The 19,424-nt window shown below is 38.2% G+C and overlaps 1 non-coding gene across 1 annotated transcript; it reads right to left on the bottom strand.

Moving 5' to 3' along the window:
- Positions 1 to 17,065: 17,065 nt before the first annotated feature.
- LOC127098732 (small nucleolar RNA R71) lies at positions 17,066 to 17,172 on the bottom strand. The gene has a single exon (XR_007793432.1). It is a non-coding gene; the product is annotated as a small nucleolar RNA R71 (small nucleolar RNA).
- Between the last annotated feature and the right edge of the window lie 2,252 nt (positions 17,173 to 19,424).

The raw sequence follows: 19,424 nt of genomic DNA, 5'->3' as shown, positions 1-19,424 counted from the left end.
CTAAAGATTTGCAGGAAAGTAGCTAGAAACACCAAATCATGAAAGGTCCGACAAGAACTTCTGAACTCCCAGATTTAACTCAGGGGGAGCTCACTACAATCTGATCTAAGACTCCTATCTAAAAAATGTTTCATCTCTAAATTAAATTATTTTGTCATCATAAAAAAAGGGGAGATTGTAAGCACAAAATTGGTTCTACAATAGAATCCCAAGATTTTGATGAAACCAAAAATGGCACTCTAACGAGATTTTTTAAGTATGCAGGACTCTGAACAGCAACGAAGGACTCTGATCTCTTATGAGATACAAACACTTGTCAGATACAAAGTACTAGAAGATCAGACGCCACTAAGGAAGAAGTACGTCCAAGAAGTTCTGATTCTGATCAAAGGAATACAGTAAAAAGAACCAGAAGCTCTAAACAACCACTGGTCTTAGTATCTGATGATCAAGAAGACTAGTACTCTGATAGGCTCTGACGTATTGAGACGTGATCTCCCTCTGAAGAATAACTCCGATATAACAAGACTCTGATGAAGATTCACCAAGTCCAGAAAGAGTAACGGAAAGAATTCTCACCATGGAAAGAAAGTAATTTAAGAAAGAAGTTAATCAAGGAGACAAAATGGTCATAGCAAGAAACACAGAAGTGATGACATTGAATGCTCATCAAATACCAAGATTTTGCCATCACTCCAACGGTCCTTCTCACTACTATATAAAGGACAATCTACCTCACTGAGAGAGACAACAACAACACACAGAAAAGTCATTCATATTCTCTCTCATTTTCACGAGTTGCTGCTCTTACATGAAAAACTCTTGCTCCAATACTTTGTTGTAATACTTGCTTACTCTTAGAAGCACTTTTCATTACAAATCTATTTTGCTAAATTGTTTTTGTTCCTCAAGTGACTCTGCGTAGTCTGTATACTTGAGAGGACTAAGAGATCATTCTCTTAGACGATTGGTTGTGTAATCTTTCAAGATTAGTGGATTAAGTCCTTTTTGAAGGTGAAATCACCTTGGCCGGGTGGACTGGAGTAGCTTTGTTTTCTAAGCGAACCAGTATAAAATTCTGTGTGTTCTTATTTCTGAAAAAGCTTTTATTTTTTAAAAATAATTCAAACCCCCCCTTTCTTGTTTTTCTCACCTTCATGTTTGGGGCGAACCACATGTTAGGTGGGTAAGAGAAACCTGGTGGCACGGTTTGAGCAGCATGAATTGTCTGAGGGTATGGCCCTTCAGCCTAAGCATTGGGGGCCTGAGGTTCCCCTATCTGCACATGCTGGAGTGCAGGGTATGTCAGCATGGGCATGGAGGTTACCCCAGAATAACCAAGTGGGATGGCTGGGAATTGACTGACACTCGCAACTTGAGCAGTCTGAGTGGGAATCTGGAAGTGGAGGCGCGTGCCTCGGTAGTCTTCTTCGGCATCAGGAGTGTCGTCAAGAACCTGAACTTGGTTATTCTCCAGATCGGCATCATCGACCGGAGTAGTCTGGATGGTGGGAGCACCCACGGGAAACCATCGTTTCTAGCAGCGGAAGAAAGAGCCGAGTGAGGGAAGAAAGCCCTCCTATGGGCGAGACTGGAAGCTAAGTGTGGGGGCATTCCCCACGGGTAGGCAGCAGCAAGCCTAGTAGGGTCAACAAGGACCATCTGACGGTTCCCAACGTTCAGCACCATAGTTTCCGTTGGAGTCTCGACGGTAGTGCCAGCAGCAGTAGAAGGATTGGTCACCCCAACAACATGGGTGACGTTAGCAGTAGTAGAGACATGGGTCCTCTGAGATTGGAGAATCTCAAGGATAATCTCCATATTCCTCGTGAAGAGGTTCATTTCTCCTTGAACCTGGGCAAGGGATTCGCGGACAACAGCGTTGTCGGACATGATCTTTGACTTGTTGGAGCGAGTGTAGTATTGATGACGAGTCGTCGTTGTTGCTGTGGAAAACGACGAGTGTAAGCATTTTGTTTTCTGGAGGCTTTTGACAAATAAATGCATGGAAGCATGTATGTATGCGAAAAGATTGATATGTAGCTTTATTTTTTCATTCATTTATTTTTGTTGTCAAGGAAAGCAATTCCAAGGAATCTGTGAGTTTATTTATTTAACACAAGAAAATAAAAAGCATAAAGAGAGACAGTTTATGAAGTCAATAGCCGAAAAAATCTTTTATTCAATGTCAGAACACAAGTACATCAAGGAACTTCCCACTGGGATACAAGAGTATCAACATTGGTCCTATCAGACCTCAACCTAGTGAATTACAAGTCAAACTTAAAGAGCAACAACTAGAAACATCTTGATAATAGCTCTTCATAATAAGTCTGAGATTTTAGGGACAGGCATGTGCCCCACTTCCCCAATATCGCACTCCTTCCAAGTGGCAATTCGTGATCTAGTTCGCTTGGAACGTTGTTCACAACTGTCTTATCTCGGTTGGAGAGATCTTCAGGATGCTTGTCCACTTGTGTGTTGGTGTCTTCCAGGTTCTTATGTGATTGCCCTTTTAGCTCCCGAATCTCCTCTATTCTCTGGTTCAGCTCGTACTGATTCTGGCGAAGGGTGACTTCTAGCTCCTTGGTGCGGCTTTTCTCATCCTTCTACTGTTTCTTGCAAGCTTCTAGCATACTTTGGAGTTTCTTGGTTTGTTCCACATGTTCAAGTTCCCCTTTGTTGGCTCAGTATTAAGTTTCAGCTAACTACTTCTTTTTGGCTGTCTGTAGTGGGGTATTTGTTACCTTTAGATTTATTGACTAAATCAAAAGTAAACCATACAAGTCGAGTCGCCACCGCACTTCTATTTATCCAAAGGAAAGGTTAGAAAGTGAATAAAAACCAAGAAGTTCTATCGAATTAAAAACTAATAAAAATGTCAGAGATCGGGGTAAGGGGGTTGGTTATGCAATGGGAAGGTTTTAAGCACCCAAAACATCCTAGGTACTCCTAGGGAGCCCTTTTCACACTTGTTGTAAGGTTGGTATTTTTGTGAAAATTTGTTTGTGCAAACGTGATTGGGGAGATGAGAAGAGAATATACAAGTTATTTACAATTTTGTGTTTGAATGGATAAACACATTGCCTACGTACCATCTTAAAAAATATTAGGATCAAAACCTCGTAGTTTGGGTAAAAAATCTCAAAACAAGTTGGTGAATTGATTGGTCCAAAAGCCTTAAGGTCTTTTGTTATCCAAAGGAGAAAACTCAACCTAAAACCACAAAATCCACCATGTGAGGATAGCTTCAACATGCTAGTGAGGGGTTAACCCTATAATAAGCATGGAAGACTCATTGTCCATCACTAAGGATATAGGTGAGTATTATATCTACCTCAAGGATAACTCAAACCTAATGGCTAAAGGCTATGAAAAGTTTTTTATAAGAAGTGGCCATTGAAACCACAAAACATTTAATGAGTTATATTTACCAATGAAAAGTATTTACAAAATATGGTCAAAGTTGACTTAAAGATTCAATTCAAAATAAGTGTTATGAAAAGAAAGTTTGAAAATCAAAAGCATAATGCTTAGGTTTCTAATGTTTGAAAGCAAGTGTTAATGTTTGCACAAAAGTTTTGGCTTGGGTTAGAGTGGAGAGAAGAAGAATAATGGCTAAGTCCTAAACATACAAGAGATGAAGGATAAGAAACAAGACACAAATGGAGTTCCCTTCTTAAGATCATATTGATGATCCAAGTAGCTCCCATCCTTTGGAATAAGCAAGCAAATAAGTGTATACTCAAGCAATCAATCAATCAAGCAAAGCTTTTAGGAATCTTCCAATGGCTCTTGTGTCTCTCACTTTAGAAGCACATGGCAATGGTTCTTCAATTTGGCTCAAATAAGAATCCCTAACGCAAAAGAACACACATCAAAAGGTTCCATGAAGCAAATCAAGAATGGACAAGAGTGAGTTTATAGATTTGATCCTTCTAATCCATCTTCAACATTAAGGCCTTTTTACTCCATTTTGCATAGGGAATGTCCAAGAATCTAAGTCCTTTTTATCCAATTTTTTTGCATTTGGTCCACAACAATCAAAACAAAAGCACAAGCACAATAATATATACACAATTATATGCTCAAATGAGCAAAGGGCTAAAGCAAATGAATAATATGTACAAGAATAGTAAATTGCATAAATGTAAAGTGCAAGAATTAAATGTTAATGGTTAATGGTTAATGGTTAGTATTAGTGTGCTATAAGGAAATTTAGCGCTATGTTAAGCAATCGTAATTGGACTTATGTAGAAGTCACAACTATCTGAGGCTGGTCAATAATAATGTAGGCAACAACACAAGTTAGAGATCTTGATTATTGAATCAAGCTCCTACAACTTGCCATGCCAAAAGAAGAAGAAAAATGATCTTGTATTGATTTAGGTTCTTTGCTTGATTAGGAAGCAACCTATCCTTAATGCAAAGCCATTCTCTTGATCCATGATCAAGTTGAATTAGATTTGAATCAAGGAAGGTTAAACCTCCCATACATCAAGGCTAACCACCAATCTTTAACTCATTGATCAAAAAGAAAAAGAAGAAGAAGAAGAAGAAGAAGAAGAAGAAGAAGAAGAATATTAAAGTGCATTAATGAAATGAGATAATCAACAAGCATTGACCAAAGAGATATGAAATCAAGGTCAAACAATAGTAAACAGAAGCAAAATGAAGATTAGGAGTCAAGAAACAAACAAAATGTTTTTGGTATTTTTCAAAATTAAAATAATACTTGAATTAAAATAATAAAGAAAGGTCAAACTTCAAATTCACTTCAAATCAACTTTGAAAAGTCCAAGTGAAGTATCCTAAGTTCAATAAGGTCAAACAAAGTTTGACAAAAAAATTCAGCATTTTTAGAAGTCAGAAACTATTTTTAATCAATTAAAAATGCATAAAAATAACCTAATTGAATTAAAATCTCAAATAATTCCCAAATCAATTAATAAATTGATGAGGATATTTTTCATAGATCTATCATCATTCAAATAGGTTGGAAAAACATTTTTGAATTTTTTGAATATCAAAAACTATTTTAAATGAATTAAAAATAACCAGAAAAGAGAAAATTCCTAAAAAATATCAAATGATAAAATAAAAAATATTAAAAATCATTTTTAGAAACTAGAATTTAAAAGAAGAAAAATGCAATTGGTCTCACATTTTTTTGGACCAATAATAAAGGAGATATGGTTTTTTTGAAATGAAATAGAATTAAAGAAATAATTGAAAATTGAAATCAGAAATAAAAGAATATGGAAAAACAGGAAGCGTTGGATGAAGCTCATTAAATGAGCTGGCAAATCACACGGATCACACATGCGCGCCTACCAAACACTTCAGTCAACTGAATCACACCATGCCATTAATTAAGTCATAACATTGAGTGGCTCAGATCTAATCTGGAAATAGAAATGCACGGCCATGATTCAATATGGACACCAGACGACACCGGCCAAAAATTGCAGAGATTAAATCTCCACCAAATGACATGATCCTGGTATCAAATGAAAGTTAGGGTGATGTACATCACCCCTGTACCAACCAATTCTACTCTAGGCTTCCATAGAAAGAGGAATCAAAGCTTGAATTTTGTGGTGTTTAACTGGAACTTGATGGAATTCAACAATTCAAAGCACAAAATGATTGCCTCTATAGAGAGGACTTCAGACAACCCAGCAACAACACGAAATATGCTATATACAAGTAGATTCGAAGAAAACAAGTTTAGATCTGAATTTTTTGAAAGAAATTGAGAGTTCCTTTGAGTATGGTTGAGGAATGATTTGTGCAGCATGTAAGGCGCCCTTAGGTTGTGTAAATGAGAAGCATGAAGCACTTATTTATAGCAAGAGATGGCTGAACGCATGATCAAAAGCATGTGCATGGATGGAAAGGGCCTCCATGCATGAGCCTGTACAGGCGCATGGATTCAAAATGGACGTGCAGATTATGTGTACTGAGCTCATGCAATGCAATTTCAATTGGTTTCCAAAAATGCACCAATATGTTCATCCCTTCGAAAATAGTATTTCCAAAAATGAAAGATAGCCTTATGGGTAATGGTTGGAAAGCTTTTGGCATGAGGATTAATTGTTATGTTGAACAAAACTTCATTTGACATTTGGAAATTAGTGAAAAATGATCATGAAGTGTAAGGTGCAAAACATGTATATGTGAAAATTTCAAAAATGGCCAAACTTCAAGCCCTTCTGTTTCATTGATTCAACCTCCAAATCACAAAACCTTCAACATACAAGTTGTAGATATTCTCAATACAATCAAGTTGGACTTAAATATTGCATCATTTGGATTTTTTATGAAGAAGTTACGGGCACTTGAAGTTGGACTTTTTCACATTTCAATGCCTTTGGTCCAAAGTGACCTATAATGTTTTGCAATATCAAATGTATTTCCTTTAGGATTTTGAAACTTTTTTCAACATAACAATTGAATTAGACATCTTAAACCTTCCAATGCATTTGATCCCACCTCAAAATCATGATATATGAATGAGTTATGTTCTTGAGAAGTTGACCCAAAATTAAGGTTTCAGTCAAAATGACCTATAATGTTTTGAAATGGATGATGACGTTACATGCTTCAAATGGATTTTCGGTGAACATGAAAGTTGTTCATATGGTTCTTAAGAACATTGTTTCTCTTGGGGTCATCTCCATTTAACAAACACATCAAAAGTTAGGTCTCAGTGTACTTCAAAATAGTCAGATGAATTGACTGATCAACTTCTCAAGTACACACCTCATATCTTGATGAATTGATGATTAAGGAAACTCAAATAAGTTCAAATATGCATGGAATGATGAATGGAATAACTTCCCTTGATTGTACTTGATCATGGGTTGAGGTTGCTTCATGAGCAAGGCACAATTGATGAACAAATGAATTAGGGTATCCTTGGGCAACAAGCCTCAAACCCCTTGGTTTGCTTTGATCAAAATGATAATTTGAGATGCTTTGGAGGCATATTTGATGGATGAGAGCTTTGGAAACCATTGTCGTGCTTGCTTTCATCTCTACCTAGACATTTCAATGAGTATGGGGCCACCTAGGAGCCTTGGGTCTTGTGACTATTCAAGCTACAAAAAAAGATGTTAGTGACATATTTTTGTGATTTTGGTTAGTAAAAAAAGTAAGAAAAGAAATAATATACAATTCAAGCATGCTTGGTGATCTCAAACCAACTCTCAAGAGATCCCACCCAAAGGTAAGGAGCCAAGAAGCTATGATCCTTGAGGCAAGATACAAATGCAATGTTATAATGCCATGAGGGATCTTAGGGTAAAAATTAGGGTCTTACACTGTCAAACTAGCATAAGTCCCTTTGAGTGTGTCACCCACTTTGAGTCTCTTGAATACCTCTTTATGCACCTCATCATCTTTTTGACAAACTTTATCTCACTTCTGATTCAGATTGAACTTCAGGGTATCTTTCTTCAAAGAGATCTTACCAAGTCTAGATTTGAGATCAACATTCTCTTTCTCTAGGGTCTTGATAAACTTCTTCAATTCATCGACTTCAGAATTTGGATGGTTCACTGGTTCAAGAGGTTGGACGTTCATTGGCGGTTTGGGCGGGAATGGCAACAAAATCTCACTGACTTTGTCTATGACCTAACTGGTGTAAGTTTCCTTGGCGATGCAGTTCTTCTTACCCATCTTTGCACTTCCTTAAGGATAAATCACTCCCTAAGCCTTGACAATCTTCTTGATCAGTTCTGGCTCTTCAACCCCTTTATATAAGACAAAACCTTCCACACTCTTGAGATCAGGTTTGTCCACCATAGGGTATCCCAGTTGTCGTAGTGCTAACCGCGGGGTGTAGTTGATTCCTCCTTTTGTACCAAGAAGAGGTACATTAGGAAAATACCCACAGTTGAGGATAAGCTTGACACCATCGTAAACTCGAGAATACCAAGAAATGTCTTCGGATTTCAAGGACATGATCCGCTGGGACGACTCAGGTTGTCTTTGTTCTCAACAAAAGGGCATTTGTTAGGTAGATGCGAAATAAACCATCTATACAATAAAGGGGTACAACAGACGATAGTCCCTTTCTTCTTCTGAGTCCTCGCATGGATGAAGTAGTAAGTATCAGCAAGAAGGGTAGGAATAGGATTCTGAGTCAGGAAGATATGAATAGCAGTCAATCTACGAATTCCTCCATATTCGAAAACAATATGAACCCATAGATAAGTAAGGCTAGATTGGTATTGAAGGTTGTCCAAGTCCCAGCTTCTGCGAAGGCAATAGCTTTGTCCACTAGAAACTTGGAGGTGAAACCATGAATTACACCCTTAGGCTTCAAGTTCAATTCTACTTCCTTCTTTCCTATGTGCAGAGCTTCAACAAGGTCTTGATATTTAGGAAGCTCCTTAGTATGAGTGTACGACACTTGGTTCTTGATCCTAATACCCAAAATATGTGAGTACTCTTCTAATGTAGGCGCCAACTGGTAATCTTGGAAAGTAAAGCATCTCAGTGGAGGATCATAGAATTGCACCAGAGTGTGCATAACAATGATGTTGACTTCGATGTTCAGAATGCCCAACAGGTTACCATAAGCCTCCTTGAATTCATCTTTGTGTCCCAGATCTAAATGTTCCCCAAGTCCTCTCAAGATAGCCAACTGAGGATCCACAAACTTGTAATTGTGGATGTTCTTCCTCTCGGGATTCATGCTTCTCTTTGAATGCTTGGTAAACAACATGGACTCTTGGATTCCTGGAAAAAAGACATCCATATGCAAAAATTTGGTCATGATGAATGATAATGTAATGATGAGATGATATAAGTCACATGGATTCTGAAATTCTGGTATCAGATATGAGATGTCGAAGGTAATGTCACGACACTAATATTTGAGTAAAACAAAACAGGATAAAGATAAAGAATAGTAATGCAAGAGACACAAGCAATTGTTAACCCAGTTTGGTGCAACTCACCTACGTCTGGGGGCTACCAAGCCAGGAAGGAAATACACTAAATAGAATCAGTTGAAAGACTCTCAGTACACTCCACAAGTTACAGTATTTTTCACCTAATCTCTACCCGTGTGACTTCTACCTAAGCACTCTTAGATATGAGAACCCACTCACTCCCCCTCAATCACACATGTGATTCTAAACAACAATTACTTATGAAAATAAGACACTCTTCAATAACACACACTTGATCTTACTTAGCAGTTTCAATCAAGTAATCACACGCTTGATCTTACTTAGTAGTTTCAATCAACTAGACACACACTTGATCTTGCTTAACAACTTCAATCAAGTAGACATACACTCATGCTTAAAAGCTATGAGTGACAAATTACAACTCACAAATCAGACCAATTCAATCACCTATGGATGAATTGAATGGCTTACAAGTCACGCGACTAAACAAGACACAAACCCTTATTCTCTCTCAGTATTTCGCTCTGTATTGGTTGTGTATCAAATCAGGTTTTCCATGTCCTATTTATAGAAGCATTCAGTTGGGCTTGGACATCTTGAAAACCCTAAAACTATTTTCCAAATAAATCTTCTCATGACAACTGGTTAGATCTCTTTGGAAAATAAGTAAATCAGGTTATAATTAATGATTGAATGTGCCTGCAAATCAGATCTACAATCATACATAGATTTTCATTAAATGCGCAATCATATAACACGTAACATTCAGACTGAATGTTCTGTGTACAGGATGTCATGACATCGGGTTTGACATCCTGGAACAATCCTGCATAATTCCATTTTAAATATCCAGTAGGTACATAATATCAGATGTCATGACATCGTGTATGACATCCTGAAACAATCTTGCATAATTATATTTTTAAACTCCAGGAGGTACAAGATATCTTATGTTAACACATCACATGCAACATCTTGTGAACACTCTTTGTTTTACCAAAATTGCTGCCACCACTTAGAACCAACAAACTCCCCCTTTGGAAAATTTTGGCTAAAATATATATCTGTCCATTTTGTTCACAAGAAAAACTATCAACAGTTAAACAACAGTTTAAGCAGCAGCAGAAGCAAACACAGAATTACTAGCTATAATAGCAACTAGTAAAACACACAAATGCACAAGGGTACTTCTTCTCCCCCTAAGTCTCTACAACACAGACATCTCCTTTAGCAATAACAGCACCTGTAACAATCAGAGTCACCCTCTGACATCTGCTTCAACATCACATGTGCACCAGATCAGACATCTCATCCAACATCTGTAAACAAAATAACATTTTGTCTTACATTAAACACATCTCCTTCAATAATAGTTGTTCATCTGTTCAGCTACAACAACACATACATCTCCATATAACTCCACATATTTAACTTCTCCACATAATCACTTCTCCCCCTTTTTAGTCAAAATAGACCAAAGGTGACCAATTAGACAAAATAAATGTCAATCAGCCTAGCAGAAAATGTCACAACAGATGTTATAACATATAAAATGTTAAAACATAAATGTTAGGAGATACAAACCATATTTATACATAGCTATAAAAGCTGAGATAATTAGAAATCCATGGAACTCATTAAGAGCCTAAATATTACAACAAGGCATCAGTAAGGACAGCCACAAATTACACACATTTCAACAAATTCTTCAGCATCCAAAATAGCCAAACCACCAGGGGGACCAGTCTTCATAACAACACAAATTCCTTTGATTGCTATAGATTCTCATGAATACAAATCCCTAATTTCCCTCTTAAACATTCAAATTGATTAGCATCCAAAGCTTTTGTGAATATGTCAGCTAATTGCTTTTCAGTCGTAACATGCTCCAGTGCTATGATCTTCTCTTCCACAAGTTCTCTGATGAAGTGATGATGAATATCAATATGATTTGTCATGCTATGCTGAATAGGTTTTTTGGAAATATTTATAGCACTCAGGTTATCACAGTACAATGTCATGACTTCTTGTGTGACATTGTATTCAGTCAACATTTGTTTCATCCACACCAATTGAGAACAACTACTCCCAGCTGCTATGTATTCAGCTTCAACTGTGGATAGAGATACACAATTTTGTTTCTTGCTAAACCACGATATCAGATTGTTTCCCAAGAAGAAACATCCTCCTGATGTGCTTTTCCTATCACCAGCACTTCCAGCCCAGTCAGCATCACAGTAACTAGTCAGCATAGATCTAGATCCATGAGTATACAACATCCCATAGTCACTGGTGCCGTTGACATATTTCAGTATTCTCTTCACTTGGTTTATGTGACTGACTTTTGGTTCAACTTGATATCTAGCACAAACACCTACAGCAAATGCAATGTCAAGTCTGCTTGTTGTGAGATATAGCAAACTACCCATCATGCTTCTGTACAGACTTTGATCTACACTAACACCATTTTCATCTTTGGAGATTTTCACATGTGTAGGAGTAGGTGTCCTTTTATGACTTGCATTCTCCATGCCAAACTTCTTAACAATGTTCTTGGCATACTTGCTTTGAGATAGAAAGATAGAATCTTCCATCTGCTTGACTTGTAGCCCAAGAAAGTAGGTCAGTTCTCCAACAAGGCTCATCTCAAACTCAGACTGCATTTGTCTAACAAAATGTTCAACCATCTGACCCGACATCCCACCAAACACAATGTCGTCTAGATATATTTGTGCCACCATGAGCTTCCCTCCTTCATTCTTCATAAATAGAGTTTTGTCAATACCTCCTTTCCTGTATCCATTGTTAGTGAGGAACACTATGAGTCTCTCATACCAAGCCCTGGGAGCTTGCTTCAACCCATAGAGGGCTTTCTTCAATCTGTACACATGCTTTGGATGTTTTGGATTTGTGAATCCTTTAGGCCGTTCAACATATACTTCCTCATTTAAGTAGCCATTCAAGAAGGCACTTTTTACATCCATTTGGAACAGTTTGAATTTCAAAATACATGCCACTCCAAGCAATAATCTAATGGACTCAAGGCGAGCTACAGGAGCAAATGTTTCATCAAAGTCCACTCCTTCAACTTGAGAATATCCTTGTGCTACTAATCTTGCTTTTTTTTTAGTAACAAACCCTTGTTCATCAGATTTATTCTTATATACCCACTTTGTACCTATGACATTTACTCCTTCAGGTCTAGGAACCAGTTCCCATACTTCATTCCTCTTGAGTTTACCTAACTCCTCCTGCATGGCATTGATCCAGAACTCATCAGTCAAGGCTTCCTTAACATTCCTAGGTTCAATCTTTGACACAAAGCAGCCATGTGAGATCACTTCCCTTGCTCTAGTAGTGTCCCCTTTATTTGGATCTCATATAATGAGATCTTTGGGATAATCCTTCTGAACTCTGATGGAGGGTCCCTTGTTGATTTTTTCATCTTCAGGTTCAGCTTGAGGAGGTTCACTTTCCTTATTTTTGTCTGAGAAGTCAGCTGGGGAATCATTCAGAGATGTCTCGACATCGTCTGTGACATCAGTCTGTTGGTCATCAACCACAACATTAATAGATTCCATCAATACATTAGTTCTGGAATTAAAGACTCTGTAAGCTCTACTGTTTGTTGAATAGCCCAGAAATATTCCCTCATCACTTTTGGGATCCATCTTCCTTCTTTGTTCATGATCAGCCAGGATATAACATTTACTACCAAATACATGGAAGCATTTAACTGTAGGTCTTCTTCCTTTCCAGACTTCATATAGGGTTGTAGGAGTTCCTTTCTTCAATGTCACTCTGTTGTGAACATAGCAGGCTGTGTTCATGGCTTGATCCCAAAAATGGTAGGGCAATTTCTTAGCATGAATCATAGCTCTGGCTGATTTTTGAAGAGTTCTATTTTTTCTTTCCACCATACCATTTTGCTGGGGAGTAATAGGAGATGAGAACTCATGATGAATTCCTTCTGAAGAACAAAATTTAGCAAATTTTTTATTCTCAAATTCCTTCCCATGATCACTTCTAATTTTGATAACAGGACTTTCCTTTTCTCTTAGAAGTTTTAGACAAAGCTCCTTGAAGACTTCAAAAACATCATATTTTTCTCTTATAAAATTGATCCAGGTGTATCTAGAGAAGTCATCCACCACTACATATGCATACTTCTTCCCACCAAGGCTTTCCACTTGCATGGGACCCATTAAATCCATATGGAGGAGTTCCAAAACTTTGGTAGTGGTGTCATGTATGAGCTTCTGGTGTGACATCCTTGTCTGTTTTCCAATCTGACATTCTCCACAGATTTTTCCTTCATCAATCTTCAAGTTGGGAATTCCTCTAACAGCTTCAACAGATATGATCCTCTTCATACCTTTAAGATGCAAATGGCCCAATCTTTGATGCCATATCTTCACTTCTTCCTCTTTGGCCAAGGTACACATTGAAGAGTAACCAGTTTCTTGAGAACTCCACATGTAGCAGTTGTCTTTAGACCTAACTCCTTTCATGATCACTTCATTTTACTTGTCAGTAATAAGACATTCAGTTCTAGTGAAGTTTACATTTAGACCTTGGTCACACAGTTGACTGATGCTTATTAGATTAGCAGTTAATCCCTTAACAAGTAGGACATTATCAAGGTCAGGAACTCCAGGGCAATCAAGCTTACCAATTCCTTTGATTTCACCCTTTGCTCCATCACCAAAGGTTACATAACTTATGGCATGGGGATGAAGGTCAGTTAGCAGGTTTTTGTTTCCAGTCATGTGTTTGGAGTACCCACTGTCAAAATACCAATCTTCTTTGGCTGAAACTCTGAAGGAAGTGTGAGCTATTAGACTTGAAACATTAGTCTTAGGAACCCATAGCTTCTTGTTGACATGCCTTTGATGGCTGGGTCTTGGTTGATAGTGAGTCTGATGATGAACAGGGCTAGGATAACCATACAACTTATAGTAGAAGGGCTTCAGGTGGCCAAATTTTTCACAGTAATGGCATCTCCATCTTTGGTGTTTCCCTTTCTGTTGTCTTCCCTTCTGATGTTGTGACATGTGATGTGACATTGCAGGTTTCTTATCAATATGGTTGCACTTAGGTTTGGATTTAGGTTTGTCATTTTTGTAACTGCTATCAACCTTAGATTCATTGAACCCAATTCCAGATTTGTCTCCTGTTGTTTGACCAGTCTGGAGAATCTTGTCTAAGATGTCAGATCCATTGTTAAGCATTCTTACATACTTGGTCATCTCATCTAGTTTGGAATTCAAGAGTACAGCTTCAGTTTTCAACTTGGAAATGGTTTCCACATGTTCCCCCTTTTCATTCTCCAACTAAGCTATCACTTTCTTCTGGTTTTCAACTTGTCTGCACACTTCTGCACTTTTGTGACACAACTCTCTATAGGTAGTGGCCAGCTCTTCAAAGGTTACTTCATCATCACTTGTCTCTTCATCAGAACCCCATCTTCCTGTCAATGCAGTCACAAGATTCGTAGCTTCTTTTGTTTCACTTTCATTAGACCAAGAGGCAACAAGACTCCTCTTCTGTTTCTTGAGATAGGTCCCACATTCAGTTCTAATATAACCATACCCATCACATTCATAGCACTGAACTCCTTTTCCTTGTTTGGGCTTTTCTTTTGGCCTTGTTCTTCTTCCAGTATTGTTGGATTTACTGATGTAAGATGCGATGTTCTTGACATTTGCCTTAGATCTTACATCCATCTTTTTCATAATTCTGTTGAACTGTCTTCCCAGCATTTCTACCTCATTTGTAAGATCTTCATCAATCTCTTGACCACCTTCCTCATCTTCCCCTACAGTGTTTGACATGAAGGTGATAACACTTAAATTTACCGTATTTTCGACTCCGATTTCACATGCATTCTAGTTGTTTTATTATCATTTTGTTGTGTTATTGGTATGGTTTCCTTTGTTTTCAGGTTTTTACTTTAATCGGAGCCCCGATCGAGAAAAGGAGCGAAAAAGAGCCAAACACCCTAAAATTCAGCATTTTGTTCTTGTGGTCTACCCCATGGCTGGCGCCATAGACCCTGCCATGACGTGTCCAAGCTCAACTTCCCTCAACTTCCACGTTCCCCACTACCTCCACTAAGGCGCCTCAGATTGGCCTTGTGGCGAGCGCCATGGCCTTGTGGCGGGCGCCACAAGAGGAATATAGTTTCCCTCCCATTTTCAAGTTGAAGGGCATCCAAGTCATTTCCATCTTTTTACTTGCTTATAAATAGAAACTCGAATTCACTTTTACAATCATCCAAACTTAGAGCAGAGGCAAACTCAGAGCAACTTTGTTTCACTTAGGCATATATTCAGTTTTATAAAGTGGTAATCGCTTCGCATTGGAGTGTTACCATAATTGTGTAATCGAGTCTGTGATAGAGTCTGTAATCGAGTTTGGAGCACTTTCGAAGGAAGTAAATCCATCCGCCATTTTCATTTCCGCTTTGCAATTTATTCAACCCTCCGATTGGAGCAGGTTTTTATTACTTGTCTTTATCTTATTTATTTCCCGCACTCGCTTTAAATTAATTATTTCCTCGCACTCGCTTTACTTTATTTATTTCCCGCACTCGCTTTAAATTATTTATTTCCCGCACTCGCTTTAAATTATTTATTTCCTCGCACTCGCTTTAAATTATTTATTTCCTCGCACTCGCTTTACTTTATTTATTTCCTCGCACTCGCTTTACTTTAATTTATTTCCCGCACTCGCTTTACTTTATTTATTTTCCGCACTCGCACTACTTTTTTTTATTTTAACGCACTTTTACTTTACCATGTCTAACTAAATTTATAAGGTTAGAATGTAAGGATCGTGATTGAACCGATAATCCGTACAATTGTTCGTAGAAACACTTAAGGGCTATTTTAACTTTCAACATAAGTTTTCCCGCACTTCAATTCCGTTGGGTAAGATCGAAAGCCGTCCAACGTCTTTGTAAACTTAATTGTTTTTAACTATTTCAAAAACAGCGAAAGCGCTTTGTTTAGTTCATTAGGAGTTTTTAACATTAAGAAGAAAAGAGATTTTAAAACTATTTTCGGACGCGTTTATAAGTTTAGAGTCTGGTTCGTGAGAACCTCTTTTGGTTAAGAAATCCAGGTTATAATACTTTTCAACTTAGTCAAGATACTATATTTCTTAAAAATAGGTTTACTACACTAACGCAATGCGCGCATTTTTATAAGTGACAATAAGAGGGTTTGATTAAGGAGTACAACTCGATTCTGAATACGCGAAAGGGACAGTTCCTGTTAAATTAGTTCTTTTCAAAGTAGGAAACATTGCCCATAAGTAGCTTTATTAGCAAGTACTTGGATTATTAATTGATTACGTGAATTACATTCGACCTTGTCTTTATTAATTAATCTTTATTCAATAATTTACTTTTCATTGCACACTCCAAAAACACTTATTTTGATTGCCTTTGATAAACACCATAACAACAGATAACGATAGATTGGCACTTGGTCTCTGTGGATTCGATAATCTTTTATATTACTCTGACGCGTTCGTATACTTGCGAAACACCACATCAAGTTTTTGGCGCCGTTGTCGGGGACCAATTTCGTCAAATTTCATTTACCTGTTGTTATATCGTTTAGACTTAGGCTATTTCCCGCCGGTCAATGCGAAGAACTCATAGCACCAGAAGTTTAAGCTTAGTATACCCTCTGGCGGAACCTGAATGTTACGCTCGCGCACGTTTATTCTTTCATAGAATTAAGAGAGCTATGGCCGAAGATAAAAACCAAAGACCTCTTAAGGACTTCGCTCAACCATCTAATGAAGAACCTAGTTCTAGTATAGTAAACCCAACCATCCCAGCCAATAATTTTGAACTTAAACCATCCCTGTTGCAACTAGTGCAACAGAGACAATTCGCAGGTCTCGCTACTGAGAACCCAAACCAACATTTAAAAATATTTCTTCAATTAGCAGATACTTTTAAAACCAATGGAGCTTCTCCTGAGGCAATACGTTTAAGATTATTTCCTTTTTCCCTCAGAGATAAAGCCCTATCATGGTTAGATTCCCTTCCACCCAATTCCATTACGACTTGGGATAACCTTAGAAGAGTATTTCTCGCTAGATATTTTCCCCCGAGTAAGACCGCCGTTCTTCGAAACCATATAACTAGATTTACCCAAAACCAAGGAGAATCGTTGTTCGAAGCTTGGGAGAGATATAACGAGTTGTTACGAGCATGCCCACATCATGGTTTAGAAAATTGGTTAATCATTCAAACCTTCTATAATGGACTTCATTACAACACAAAGATGACCATCGACGCTGCCGCAGGCGGTGCTCTGATGAACAAACCTTATCCTAAAGCTAATGCCCTCATTGAAGACATGGCTCAAAACCATCAATCATGGGGAGTCGAACGAGCGATAGTTGAGAAGAAGGAAGCCCAAGGAGGAGTGCATGAACTAAGCTCTATAGACATGATGCAAGCTAAAATGGACGCATTAGCTCTTAAGGTCGAGCATATGTGCATAAACCCGAATACTGTAGCCGCAGTTTCGTTGGATTGTGAGATATGTGGAACCAAAGGACACCAATCTGTAGAATGCAGTCTATTAAACGAAACCCACTCTAAGGAAGTAAACTACACCCAAGGGAACCCATATTCGAATACCTATAACCCTGGATGGAGGAATCACCCGAACTTCTCCTATAAAAGTAATAACCCTATTCAAAATAATGCACCTTCGAGACCTAGTTATCAAGCACCTTCGAAGATTACAAATCCTTTAAGAAGACCATTGACTTTTTGCAAGGGGATAGGGATATGTACCGTGCAAAGCTCAATGGATTGGTGGAATTCTGTAATTGGGCAGCTGAGGACATGTCGTGGAAACTGAGGGATGTAGTTGAAGAACTAAGGGAAGATATCACTCCTCCTGCCATAATCAGTTTTATCATGCTCTATAAAGAATTATTGAAGAGATTCAAGAAAGATTTGGAAGAACTTCAAGCCAGAAAGCCTGCAGCTTAATTTTCATATGTTTTGTATTCTGTTATTTGACGATGTATTTTGAATTGGGGATTTTGGATCCCTATGTTATGTACTTGAATGAATGATGTTTAAAGTTGCTTCATTACTACTCTATTTTGACATTTCTTGCTTCTCTGAATTACTAACGACTAATGAAACTCGAACGATTCCCTGAAAATAGAATACGCATAACATTCACATTCTCCCTATGCATCATTCACCATAAGAAACTCGAAAAGACTTACACGATTTTTTCACCCTCTATTCAGTAACGCTGACTAATCACCGATACGAGACATGCTATAACTACAAGATGATGTTGGAACAACTAGAAGCCAACCAAGCCACCATGAGGATAGATATCACTGGTATCCAAGAGAAGATGGACCAACTACTAGAGACGATGCTAGCAATTTACCAAAGAGAGAGGGTTGCGGAGGCAGAGTCTGGAATGAGGAAGAATGACAGTCACATTGGCACATCGGGACTGGTCAATAAGGAAGAGAGCTTCACTCATGTCAAGAAGAGCTTTGTTCACATACCTGTAGGGAACAAAGGGGATGAAGATCATGTAGAGCCTTCTGATGCATCCTCTCAACATGGGTATGAAATGGAGGGAGATGATCCATACAATTCTTTTTATGTACCAGATCCACCAAAGCCTAGGGTTCTTCCAGATCCCTCTGCAGAAAGGCTTCGCGCCTTAGAGAAGAAGATCAATGCTATAGAGGGGAATAACATATTTGGCTCTGCTGCCATGAATATGCGAGTGGTATCAAATTTGGTCATCCCGACTAAATTTAAAACTACTGATTTTGAGAAGTACAAATGCCAGACTTGTCCGAGAAGTCATTTGGTGATGTATTTCAGAAAAATGGTTGTCCATACCGAGAATGACAAGTTGCTCATACACTATTTTCAGGACAATTTAAGTGGGGCATCCCTAAGGTGGTACATGAGCCTAGAGCAAGGACGAATCCAAAGTTGGGAGGACTTGGCTGATGCTTTCCTTCGTTAACACAAATACAATCTGGATATGGCACCCGACCGTATGCAGCTAGAAAGGATGGCCATGAACGAGAAGGTGTCATTTAAAGAATATGCCCAACGATGGAGAGAGTTGGCTGCTCAGGTTGAACCTTCATTGGCAGAGAAGGAAACGACCGGAATATTTGTAGACACGTTGAATGACCCTTTCTTTGATAGATTGGTGAGCAGTGCAGCGTCAGACATTGCTCACCTAGTGACGATTGGAGATCGCATAGATAAGGGCTTGAGGGATGGAAAAATCCAAGGAGTTGTGGTAGCCCCCAATGCACCGAAAAAGTATTCTGGAGGTTTCCAGAAGAAAGAGAAGGTGATACAAATGGTATATCTAGGGGCTATAAGGGGAAGCAACAAACTTCATATGAACAAGTCATCGCCGTGGTGCCCATACCCTACCAGCAACTGACACAACAACAACATGTTTATCA

The sequence above is a fragment of the Lathyrus oleraceus genome, chromosome 6 (genome assembly GCF_024323335.1).
Source record: "Lathyrus oleraceus cultivar Zhongwan6 chromosome 6, CAAS_Psat_ZW6_1.0, whole genome shotgun sequence".
NCBI lineage: Eukaryota > Viridiplantae > Streptophyta > Magnoliopsida > Fabales > Fabaceae > Lathyrus > Lathyrus oleraceus.
This window is presented reverse-complemented; position numbering and strand designations above follow the sequence as displayed.